This window comes from Carcharodon carcharias, chromosome 22 (genome assembly GCF_017639515.1).
Source record: "Carcharodon carcharias isolate sCarCar2 chromosome 22, sCarCar2.pri, whole genome shotgun sequence".
Taxonomy (NCBI): Eukaryota; Metazoa; Chordata; class Chondrichthyes; order Lamniformes; family Lamnidae; genus Carcharodon; species Carcharodon carcharias.
Window position 1 is genome coordinate 45,517,963 of NC_054488.1, and position 13,643 is coordinate 45,531,605.

Below are 13,643 nucleotides of genomic sequence, written 5' to 3' on the forward strand. Positions count from 1 at the left end.
TTTTAAATTTGTACAATATACACTCTGTGGAAGAGTGTAAGTCTACACACCATTATTTCAGCCACTGTTTTATTTTAATCCAAGTAAAGCTTTTAAAACCTAGGATCCCATATTTTGTGTAAACAAAGCTTTCTCAATTTTGTCCAATATTCTGGATTTTGGTGTCTGTGGTTCCCAGGGATAAATGTTAATATATATGAAGAAGAGCAATGGTATTATTAGAAAAACTAATAATCCACTGAAGGACCGTGGTTGCTTATTTCTAAACTCTGGTATGAGTGGTAGATTCATCATGGTTTTTGATGCTCTTGGATCTGCAGGGAAGTCCACAAAGTCTTTGGATTTTAGTACTTTTTCTGTACCAGTGAGATACTAGCATATTGTATGAGCATACCACAATCGAAACAAAAATGTATTCTGTAATACTATATAGTATATAGGATTACATAGGGTATAAGGCACTGAAACAGGCCACGTTAGCATTTATGCCCAACTGGAGCTCCTCCCATCTTTCCCTGCTTAAATCTATCATTGTAATACTTTATTCCCTTCTCCTTCATGCTTGTCGAACTTCCCCTTGTATACATTCATACTATCTGGTTCAGCCACTCCCAGCGACAGTGTGTTCCACAACCTCACCACTTATTTGGTAAAGATGTTGCTTCTGAATTCCCTTTTGGGTTTCTTCTTTGGGTAGGTGCTGGTTCTTTCAGAAGCTTGGTTGAGGTTCTTAGGTCTGTCACACAGGACAGTTTCAAAACTACTGCTGCATGCCATTGGAACCTATTGTTAAACAATAACTGTACACACTGAAAATTAAAATCTAATGGTAAGCCCAACATTTGTACTAACCTGAAGTCTTGAGTCTGGCTGCCAGACATTTTATTAAAGTTGAATTGGCTCTTCATTCAATAATTCATATTGTGATTCCTTTGAATACCACAGAGCTAGCTGACTGCTTTTAAAAAAATCTTGCTTAGTAGCAGCTACTCTGTCTGACACACGATCCTTAATGCAGATGAAACTAATCCACATTGACAGAGAAGGCTACCTATCTGCCCTGCTGGTTATGGTATTGTATGCAGCACAGGCAAACCTTATAAAGTTACATCAAGCTTACAGCACAGAAAACAGGCCACTTGGCCCAAATGGTATGTGCCAGTGTTAATACTCCCCACGAGCCTCCTTCATCTCATCTTCTTAGTTTATTCTTCTGTTCCTTTCTCCCTCGTGTGCCTATCTGTCTTTCCCTTAAATGTATCTATGCTCTTCACTTCAACTACTCCTTCTGCTACCGTGTTCCACATTCCTACCATGCTTTGGGTAAAGAAATTCTCCTGAATTCCCGATTGAATTGATTACATTTACAATCTTCAATTTTGGACTTCCTGCACAAATGGAAACATTTTCTCTGCATCTAACCCATCAAACCCCTTTCATTATCCTAAAGACATCAGGTCACCCCTCAATCTTCTATTTTCTAGAGGCAACAGCTCAAGCCTGTTCAGCTTTCCCTGCTAAGTATATCCTCTCTGTTCTGGTGTCATCCTTGTGGGTCTTTTTTGCATCCTCACTAATGCCTTTATATCCTTTTTATAATATGGGGACAAGAATTGTGCACAATATGTCAAGCACAGTCTAACCAAGATTCAACACAAGTTTGATGTAGTGAAGGGAATAAAGACCAAGGAGAAAATAAAGTGGAATGAGAGAGAAGTGACAGCTCACGTGGGAACAAAAAGAGAATACTAGTAGTCAATGGAAAGAAAAAAGGAACTGAAGCTGAAAATTGGAGAGGAAAGAGATCAATAAGAGCAGAGGTGACAAACAAAAGATTAGGCTGGCAGTGAAAAATGAAGGGCAAGAAGCAGCTAAAAATAATGCGAAACTGATACTAAAGTAAACACAAAGGATATTTTAAAGACATAGTTTAAAATAAATAGATCACAACAATAAAGCCCATAAACTTGGAGAAATCATTGTTGGTAAATTGTAAGCCCAACTCGACAAACACCATCTATATGTCAGTGGTTTGTATTTAATAGTTTAGACAAGTCTCTGCATAATTATAAAAAGGAGGCCTAGCTTTATGTTAAAAAAATCAATACTGGAATCAAAAAAGCAGCTCATCAATAATAACCTAGATCATATATTGATTGAAGAGCATCTAGAATGTCCCAGTAATGGTAGCAAAGCATTCTTAGACTATAAAGGTTAGCCCAGGTGTTATGACCAGAGGCTCAGCTGTTTCATTTTTTTGCTACCAGTATCTTTGTTTAACTGATCAACAATATAAATAGGTAGTTTAAACTCCCCCCACTTTATTATTGCGGCAGATGCAGGTCTCCCTGCGAATGGAGCGGTTACATGTCCCCATCAGCCGGGATAAGGCATCGGGTGTTTGGAGGATGTCTTAATGCGAGCACTCTCTTTTGTTGAATAGCACTGCACGTTTTTTTTTGCAAGGTAGCCCTCGCCATTTCATTACGACAAAGCGCGTTCTGAATGTCCTTAGGCAGCACTGAGTTACCTGGGCTGGAATTAATTCCCAAAGGCATCAATCACAAAACTGTTGGCAAGATGTGCCTTTGTGTAATGTTTAGTCCTTTCCTCGACATGCTGGGGTACTTATACCTCAGTTGTCTTACAGTACTTCTCATTAAAGTGACTGGGGTACACCAATTTTGCAACAATTAGACTTATTGCATAGAAGACAGTTCATTCCTCCTTGGAAACAGTATCCTGAATATCACCGATTGTGAGGTCAGTCTTCAAAGTCAATGGTACTGAAGGCATGCTGAAATTTTAAAAGAAAATTGCATCACTGTTGATTTATTTTCTCTCCTACCTTTTCCAGTACTACCCTCTTTTAAAGAAAATGATTTATGCTGGCATAGTTTCAAATCTGCTGGGATTTCACTGGTGCTTGCCCAGTTGGGCATTCTTCAAGTGAGTCAGAACAGCATGCTTGAGCTACTTGACTCTGGAGGCAAAGCTTGCTCCCAGTCCTGATAGCAATTACAGGAACGTGGCTGACATCTCTTTGTAGCTCAGGTGTCCAGAGTCCAATTATGATAACCATACCACCACCGAGACTGACACTAATTTATTTAGTGCAAACGAAAGACTGACTTAACCACAGATTCTCCTGGTTTTATGGTTCAGCGCTATAATGTGAAATCATCTATTGGGGTTCTCAAGCAACCCTTGGTGCATTTTGAACAGGTAGCCGATGTAAAATCCAAGTTACTAACAACCTGTTGACCAAAATTTGATGTGCCTGGTTATTTAATGCATTTGACGTATGGGTATTGCCTGTCTCCTGCCACAATATGTCTGATAATATAAAACAATCCACTCCAGGCTTCCTGTTAATACTGATCAGCCAATGTGAGATTTGCTTCTGCTGATCAAGACTGGTCATATTAGTTTTTCCAACCTATCCAGTCTTCCTGAGAACAATCAAAATTAATGCAGATAGAGAAAATAAAGTTAACTAATAGGATAATATTAATCTTCCAGTTACCAGGAAAACAAAAGCAGATTTCAACTACCCCAGTTTGGTAAGATCCTTTCTTTCCAAACTATTACCTTTAGATGCAGAGGAAAAAAAACGGGCCTAATGATGGTGGTGATTAAGGAACAGGATCATGGGTAGGGGAATTGGGGTGCAAAGAAACTCCTTTCTCTCTTGCACAGAAGTTAGTTTCCTACAGCATCATAACCTTAGGTATAGTAACCATACTGGAGAATGGTAATGCATCTCCAGTATCCATTCAAACCTGGGGAGATGGTGGTGTAGTGGTAATGTCACTAGATTAGTAATCCAGAGGCCCAGGCTAATGTGCTAGGGACACAGGTTCAAATCCGATTAAATTCAATTAATAAAATCACTGGACGAGTAAATCAGAGACCCAGGGTAATGCACTGGGGACCAGGGTTTGAATACTACCATGGCAGATGGTGAAATTTGAATTCAATTTAAAAAAATCTGGAATTAAAAGTCTAATGGTGACCACGAAACCATTGTCGATTGTCGGAAAAACCCAACTGGTTCGCTCGTGTCCTTTAGGCAAAGAATCCTGCTGTCCTTACTTGGCCTTGTCTACATGTGACTCTAGACCGACAGCAATGTGGTTGACTCTTAAATGCCCTCTGAAATGGCCTTGCAAGCCACTCAGTTGTATCAAAACTGCTAAAAAGTCTAAAAGGAATGGATGACCTAGCATCGACGTAAGCACTGGAAATGACAACAGCAAACTCAGCTCTGGTGACCCTGCAAAATCCTCCTTACTAACATTTGGGGGCTTGTACGGGAGAGCTGTCTCACAGGCTAGTCAAGCAGCAGCCTGACAAAGTCATACCACGGAATCATAGCTTACAAATAATGTCCCAGACACCACCATCACCATTCCTGGGCATGTCCTGTCCCTCCGGGAATCAGTACTCCTCCTTGTTGAGCACCACTTGGAGGGAGCATTGAGGCAAGGGTGCAGAACATACTCTGGGTGGGGACTTCAATGTCCATCATCAAGAGTGGCTGGGCAACACCATTACAGACCAAGCTGGCCGAGTCCTAAAGGCCAGAGCTGCTCGACTGTGCCTGCGACAGGTGGTGAGGGAACCAATAAGAGAGAAAAACATCTGTCCATAACAGTATCAGTAGGAGTGACCAACGCACAGTCCTTGTGGAGATGAAGTCCCATCTTAACATTGAGGATACCCTCTATCATGGTGTGTGTGGTACTGCCATTGTGCTACGTGGGATAGATTTCCAACAGATCAAGCAATTCAAGACTGGGCAATCATGAGACGCTGTGGCCATCATCAGCACCAGAATTGTACTCAACCACAATCTGTAACCTCATGGCTCAGCATATCTCCCACTCTACCATTACCACGAAGCCAGGGGAAGAACCCTGGTTCAAAGAAAAGTGCAGGAGGGCATGCCACGAGCAGCACCAGGCATAGCTAAAAATGAGGTGTCAACCTGGTGAAGTTGCATCACAGGACTACTTGCATTCCAAACAGCATAAGCAGCAAGTAATAGACAGAGCTAAACGATTCCACAACCAACAGATCAGAGCTAAGATCTTCAGTCCTGCAACATTCAGTAGTAAATGGTGTTGGACAACTAAAAAACGCACTGCAAGAGGCGGCGGCTCCACAAATATCCCTATCCACAATGATGGAGCCCAGCACATCAGTGCAAAAGATAAGGCTGAAGCATTTGCAACAATCCTCAGCCAAAAGTGTCAAGTGGATGATCCATCTCAGTCTCCTCTGGAGGTCCCCAGCATCAAGGTGCCAGTCTTCAGCCAATCCAATGCACTTTACGAGATATCAAGAAACAGCTGAAGGCACTGGATACCGCAAAGGCTATGGGCCCTGACAACATTCCAGCAATAGTACTGCTATGGGCCCTGACAACATTCCAGCAATAGTACTGAAGACTTGTACACCAGAACTTGCCACGCCCCGAGCCAAGCTGTTTCAGTACAACACTGGCATCTACCCAGTAATGTGGAAAATTGCCCAGGTATGTCTGTACACAAAAAGCAGGACAAATACAATTACCACCCCAGTCTACTCACAATCATCGGTAAAGTGATGGAAGGGGTGATCGACAGTGCTATCAAGCAGCATTTGCTTAGCACTAACCTGCTCACTGATGCTTAGTTTGGGTTCCGCCAGAGCCATTCAGCTCCTGACCTCACTACAGCTTTGGTTCAAACATGAACAAAAGAGCTGAACTCTAGAGGTGAGGTGAGAGTGACTGTCCTTGACATCAAGGCAGCATTTGACCGAGTGTGGCATCAAGAAGCCCTAGCAAAACTGGAGTCAATGGGAATCAGGGGGAAAACTCTTCGCTGGTTGGAGTCATACCTAGCACAAAGGAGCATGATTGTGGTTGTTCGCGGACATCACTGCAGGAGTTCTTCAGGGTAGTGTCTTCGGCCCAACCACATTCAGCTGCTTTATCAATGACCTTCCTTCCATCATAAGGTTAAAAGTGAGGATGCTCACTGGTGATTGCACAATGTACAGCACCATTCACGGCTCCTCAAACACTGAAGCAGTCCATGTTCAAATGCAGCAAGATCTGGACAATATCCAGGCTAGGGCTGACAACTGACAAGTAACGTTCATCCCATCTCGAACAAAAAAGAATCTAACCATCATCCCTTGACATTTAATGGCATTACCATCGCTGAATCCCTCACTATCAACATCTTGGGGATTACCAATGATCAGAAACAGGATGGGATTAGCCATAGAAATACTGTGGCTACAAGTACAGATCAGAGGCTAGGAATCCTGCAGCAAGTAACTCACCACCTGATTCCCCAACGTCTGTCCACCATCTATAAGGCACCATTTACAAGGCACAAGTCAGGAATGTGATGGAAAACTCTCCACTTGCCTGGATGAGTGCAGCTCCAATAACACTCAAGAAGCTCAACACCATCCAGGATAAAGCAGCCCACTTGAATTGCACCCCATCCGCAAACATTCACTCCCTCCACTACCAGCGCACAGTGGCATCAATGTGTATCAACTACATGGTGCACTGCAGAAACTCACCAAGGTTCCTTAAACAACTACTATCTAGAAGGGCAAGGACAGCAGACGCTTGGGAACATCACCACCTGGAAGTTCCCCTCCAAGCCACTCACCATCCTGACCTGGAAATATATCGCCGTTCCTTCACTGTCACTGGGCCAAAATCCTGGAACTCCATCCCTTACAGCACTGTAGGTGTACCTACACCACATGGACTGCAGCGGTTCAAGAAGGCAGCTCACCATCACCTTCTCAAGGGCAATTAGGGATGGGCAATAAATGCTGTTGTAAAAGCCCATCTGGTTCACTAATGTCCTTTAGGGAAGGAAATCTGCCATCCTTACCTGGTCTGGCCTACATGTGACACCAGACCCACTGCAATGTGGTTGACTTTTAATTGCACTCTGTAATGCCTTAGCAAGCAACTCAGTTGAAGGGCAGTTAGGGATGGGAATCAATGTTGGCCTTGCCAGAGACACCCACATCCCATGAAAGAATAAAGAAAGAGCACTTAAAGCCATCAGTACATTGTTTTACCCAAGCTGTTTTCATGTCTCCTCTCAACCAAGTTAGAGACTTAATGTCAGGGTACCCAATGGTTGCTATTGACATTCTACATCATATTGTACAGATCCCAGAGAGTCCATGAAGAGTATAAGGCAGTGTTATTTCATAATTTAAAAAAAAATCATAGGCCATTATTGCCCCCTCTCCAAAAAAAAAATCTAAAAAAGGTACAGATTGGATTGCAGATGGATTTACAGCTTGCATTTGTGGCCTGGGGGTAAACGTAAACGCATGTTAACGCAGACATTGGCAGCGGTAATGCTGATTTTAGACACAAACGTTGATACTGCCAAGAGAAAAATTCAAATGCCAAGAATTAAACTTAAAGCCAAGAATCTTGGGACTGAGAGTCAAGGTAACAGAAGCTCTTATCCAAGTATTATTATTCAGATTGTCATTGGATAACAACGCACATCCTGAAATGTACAGATTTTGCATCACAGTGGGTGTATAAGGGGTCAGTGGGGGGCACTGGGAAAGAGGCCGGCAGCACTGAAAGAGTTTCCTACAGAGAGGACAAATTAATCTGTGCCCTGTGCTGCAAGTAATTTTCGCTAAGCTCATGAATACAATTGCTAGGTATGACTCAGTCAGTACAAAATTCACTCTCATTTTACTCATGCAATTAATATTTTGTTTATCATGCTATAGCTTTACTTATACTCCTTTTGTGGTATAAGCCTAATTAACATCTCCTTTCTCCCTGCATTTATTCAACTCTCAGACGTGGACTACTGTTTCATTTACTTAAATCTCCAAAGCCTTTTAGTAATATATTTAGTACAAAAATCATTCATACATAATTTCAAACATTACTTTAATTCCCATTATACAGAATTAGTCCTGTAGCCCTCAAAGGATTAAGCAGCCAGTTGCTGCCATAGCAACAATCAATAATAAAATGACAGGTCAGCAACGCAAGTAGAACCTGCACCTGGCATTACAAGCAGCGTGATCCACATCATAATCACTATTCATTATAAAAACATCACTGAATATATTTGAATTTGGGATACAAATTTCAGTTATCACCTACCTCACTTGCTTTGGTTCAAGTTTTAAAGTGGCCTCTTTAAACTGCAAGATTTCACAATTTTTGCCCAAAATTCATCAAGAATTTAGAATAATTAAAATATCCTGTAGAACACAATACTTCCTCAATTTGCATCATAAAACTCAAATCCCAGACCAAGCCTCCAAGGGTGTCAGTTCCATAATGTTCCCAGAGAGAATATTGTGTTTCTGGAAGTTCTATGTATAGGCATTCCCTGGAAATATCAATAGCTGAAGCAGCTATCATGTACACCAAATACCCTGAAAATTTACATCAAACTATCACCAAGTATAAACTGCAGGTGCTAATATGTTGGGAGTGATGGCAAAGTGAAGCAATTAAATATTTTAAAAGTACTCAGTTTATGCTCCGCAGGAACAACATAATACTTTAATCAGTATAAATTATTGGGAGGGCTATACAAATAGGGATACTATACATGCACAAACAATGAAAAGGCAGTTTTAAACTACAACTTCCTACATCCTTTAAAGAGAATTTTGGAAACTTAAGTGTCAGTTCACTGTGTTCTCTATATCAATTGTGCCATGCAAAAAGATCACTGATTTGGTAAAAAAAAACTTCAGATTTGCACCATGATAAAAAGGCACTTGGTGAAAAGGGCAGTTAACTTCACTCCTTTTGGCAGGTTATTTAAGAAATTCCAAGGATGAGGAATACAGTGCATAAAATCACATTTGTTTCAAATATACATGTGTTATGCGTCTTTCTTTATCTTCAATCCCTTGCAAAGTCTTTTCCTTCTGAATTGAGGAGTACAATACAATGACAATATGCTTGCAGGAACAAAAAATGTCAAGTCTGGGAAAAAGGAGGAGCCAAAGCAATGTTGATAGCAATTTCTGGCTGGCAAGCCTTAAATTTTGACAAAGATAAAATCTGATAGCCTCCAACAGAGCCATAAACTGCAATCTTACAATTATTTCAATAGCCATGTTTAAGTAATTGAACAGTCCAGCTACATATCCAAGGATCATATATTCCACCAGTTGGTCTTACCCTGGACTCCTGAATGTCAGCTCCTCTCCTGTCATCATTTCAGGTTCAATTCCTTCATGAATGTGGCCATAGCATTCTCTACTCTAAGCATGTTCAGCTGCGACAAACAAAGCATCTGTCACTGCCTTTCCCAGAATAGCAATTCTAATCATGTCATCCCCTTTTTCCAACAAATATGAAATCTAGTTTGTGGGGACAGCAGAACATTCTCTTCATCCATTATTCTCCAACTTCCACCTGCTCAACACCACAATCCAGAATGTTCACTACCTTGTGGACAAAGGCCCTCCCCATTCATGACAACGTTCCTCAGCCTGGATGAGTACAACAATATCCTTAGAGGGTATTGATTTGGAGAAGTTGGCTCTGTGGTAAGCGATAAACAGTCTCTACCAAAAAAACCATCCTTAGCTCTAGATGAAATCTCCTGCACAAATGCCAACTCCTTTCCCCCTTTCTTTGCAGCCATGGCGTACAATCCCTGCTTGTCTTCCTGCATCTCTCTGATATTTGACAATTAGTGTCGAAAGTGGTAATTTCCAAGGTGCTGACTTTTGGATGAGATGTTAAATTGATGCTGTCCTCTCAGGTGGGCAAAAAATACCCCAGGACACTTCAAATAGGGGAGTTTGCAGTGCTCCAAACAATATTTATTCCACAACTAAACATTAAAACAGATTATCGGGTCTATATCACATTGTGACATTATAACAGTAATGCCTCAAAAGTACTTGATCAGATGCAAAATGCTTTGCAGCATCTCATGGTCATGAAAGGATTTATATAAACCCAGGTTATTTTTTCATTCCATTCCCATCCATTGTCTTTTCTGCATGGTACACTTAGAGGTCACATTGTTTTGATTTTATGTATACTTTCAATGTCATCAGCAGGCGTTCAGCAATAGCTTCTCTTCTCACCCTACATCATCAGTTGTGGGGTATCCCATGTTTTCAATTATGGTATTCTTCTTTTCCTCACTTATATGCTGCCCCTCAAAGAAGTTATCTGAAGGGATGTGGCAATTCCCATAAGTGTTATAACAATATAGAGCTTTATCTTTCCACTATCAATCTTGACTCCATGTGTACCTCAGTTTTATCACATTATCATTTGACATCAAACGTAGCTAAGCTAGAACTTGCCATAAACACAACTCTTCTGAGCTGCTTCTTCAGACTAAGGCACACAGTGCACCAATCTCAGAGTTCCATCTGTGCCCTGGGCTAACTTCAAATCTCAAATCCAATTGATCACCATGCCACTTAGTTTCTCTACTACATGTCTGTTAGCTCAAGACTAAGTTTTCCAATGACCCCTTTATCACCCTCCCAAATTCCACCTCGTTCAAACTCCAAATGGTTTAAATCCTGTCCTAGTCTAAATCTCGTTCACCAATGTCCTTGCTAACTTCCATTGACTTCTCTTCCTCAAAACATACGATTCAAAACCTTTGTTATTGTCTTCAAATCAAAAAGGTGATTTACTCCAGATCCAGGGTCAAAGAACCTGTCAACATGCACGTCTAGTTAGTGACTAGATGCCACTTAGTGGGCCTCTTCTGCACTGTGAGATTCTGTGAAATCATGAAAGCTTGGGGAACTACACTCAACAGTAGTCAGTGCCTTCAACAATGAGGAAACTAGGATTTTTTTTAAAAAGACTATAAAAGCAGATTTACAGTCTATCAGCATTGTCAATGTAAATTAAACTGTCACTGCTTTTGGTGTCTGAAGTGGCCAGTGCTCCTTTGCGGCTAACCTCTCCAGTGGACAAAGGTGCGCCTTTTAAAGCGCTCTCTCAGCCGTGGTAGTAAGAAGCATCTCAAACCTCAAGTACTTTCTGACGTGAGTAAACCACTCAAAATACTTTACAATGAAACATAATGACTTGGAACGAGAAATGGGAGGGCTTACCCTCTTGAAACTCAGTGCGGCTGCCTCGGCGACCCTTCAAAGACTACATTGGGGCTGCAACGTGAACAGCTGCACCCGAACCTTTTTCCTGCTATTGTGGGACACGTTGAACCTGGAGAAACGTTGGCAGAACAGCAAGAGGTTCCGGTTCATTGTGTGTGAGGCCGATCCTGGATCGGAAACCAGGAATGAAGCGAGACGCTCGCCAGGAGCCGAGTAGCTGCGGCTGGGGAAATGCGGGAGCCGCAGCAACGCCCACTTTACAACAGCCACATCTCATACATTGATCAATAAATGAGCATTAATGAGCACCGCGGTTTTTTTTTTTATATATATATAATGGGATCTTTTGTGCCAAGAGCCGACACACAATTCATCGCCTCCCTGAGTGAAGCACGAGATCCGCTTCACAGTCCACCCACCACGGGAGGGGGGGGGGGATCATTATTTCCCCCACTCACCTCCCATTATTGAAGCCCCGAACAGTCAAGGCTTAAATCCCCCTCCCCAAACAGTGGTACAGTCCGACACGTGACTCTGGCAGCGGCCGAGGTGGTTGTTGTTGTTTCTTAGCAACGGAGAACATGGCTGATGGGGAGAGGTAACTTTGCATCACCGTTCCCAATCTGTCCACAATGCTTCCCTTTCACACTTAAAAAAATAATGTTGTTGTTACCTAGTTGTGCGCGACATCAGGAAATTCAAAGTAATTTCGAAATGTTATTTAATATTTGCGTTAAAAGATTCCCAGACGCAAAGTTCATTGATTAGAGGAGGGATCTTCAATGTGATCATTTGAAAATGTAACTGCGTCTGATGTATATTCTAACTTGAAAAGGCGCAGTTTTCTTCTGTTCTATTAGGTTTACAATGGGCATCACTCGATCGTTGTGAATTTCACTCCCGAATTTTCCTCGATGTTCACAATTCTTAAAAGTGTATTTTTATCGTGTGGTCATCAAACAATATAAATGCATACGCAACTGGTATAGAAGCACAAATACAAAAACAAATACTACAGATACTGAAAATTTGAAATAAAAAAAACAAAAAAGTGAAACTCAGCGGGTCTGGCAGTATCGGTGGAGAGGGAGTCTTAATGTTTCACGTTAGTCGCCTTTCATCAGAATGGGAAAAAGTTCGATGCGCAATAAGTTTAGCAATTTAAGCAAGTACAGAGGCAAAGTGTGGGAGGGGAGCAAGGAATAAAAGGAAAGGTCTGGGACAGAGTGGAAGACAAGAAGGTTTAAATTACGCTAATGTTGCAAGGCAAAAGTGGGTAGTAACTGGACAAGGAAAGTCAGAAAAAGATGCATGGAGAAGAGCTGTAAATGACAGCAGAACCAATGTCAGCAGCTACTGTCTGAAAAGTTAGCATACAGGTGCAGCAAGTAATTAAGAAGACAAATGGAACTTTGGCCTGTATTGCTAGTGGTTCAGAGTTTAAAAATAGGAAAGTCTTGTTACAACTGTACAGAGTGTTGGTGAGGCCTCACCTGGATTACTGTGTACAGTTTCAGATATACTGGCATTGGAGGCAGTTCAAAAGAGATTCACTAGGCTGATTCCTGGGAGAAGGGGTTGACTTATCAAGAACGGCTAAACAGGTTAGGCCGTTATTCACTAGAGTTTAGAAGAATAAGGGGTGATCTTATTGAAACATACACAAGATTCTGAGGGGGCTTGACAGGGTAGATGTTGAGAAGATGTTTCCACGAGTGGGGCAATCTCAAACTGGGGGACATAGTTACAGAATAAAAGGACACTCATTTAAAACTGAGATATGAAGGAATTTCTTCTCTCAGGAGACAGTGAATGAATGGAATTCTCTGCCCCAGAGAATATGTGGCGATTAGATCACAAAGTATTTAAAGAGGAGGTAGATAGACTTTTGAAATATCAGGGAATTGAGGGCTTTGAAGAGTTGGCATAAAAGAGGAACAGCAAATGATTAGAAAGGAAAATGGAATGTTGGCATTTAGTGCAAGCGTATTCAATTATGAAACTAGGCAAGACTTGCCACAGCTGTACAGGGCCTAAGTTAGACTATGTCTGGAGTACAGAGTACAGTTGTGATCTCCTTACTTAAAAAAGGATATAATTGCATTAGAAGTAGTTCAGAGAAAATTGACTCAACAGACTCCTGGGATGAAGGGGTTCTCTTATAGTCGAGATATCTTTGAGAGAAAATGCTAACGAGTAAGTAGTCAATATGTAAACAATGTGACCAGCAGTCATTGTTCAGAGGAGCTTTCAGTTTAGATAAGAACATGGAGTATGAAAGAATTTCAGCTGTACATTCTGGTTAACAATAGCTGTTGAATCTTTATAGTAAATCTGCCTGCTGAGTGATTCTTTACTACATCTCCAAATAAACTGAACCTATGTTAGTTTACCAGTCATGTGTGAGATTGCTTAATACAAACTCACCAAACAGAAATGCAACATAGTGAGCAGCATGGTTCCTCTTAAATAAAATGTTGAAGATTTGAAGATCACAGGGAAAGCCACAGATGAGATTT

The 13,643-nt window shown here is 41.4% G+C and overlaps 1 protein-coding gene across 3 annotated transcripts in view; it reads right to left on the bottom strand.

The window, feature by feature from the left end:
* tbc1d16 (TBC1 domain family, member 16) overlaps positions 1–11,430 on the bottom strand; it is a 90,746-nt gene extending 79,316 nt beyond the window's left edge. For all 3 annotated transcript variants that reach the window (XM_041217418.1, XM_041217416.1, XM_041217417.1), the window contains exon 1: positions 11,122–11,430. The gene's annotated coding sequence lies outside the window, so the exon portion shown is untranslated. The remainder of the gene's footprint in view (positions 1–11,121) is intronic.
* Between the last annotated feature and the right edge of the window lie 2,213 nt (positions 11,431–13,643).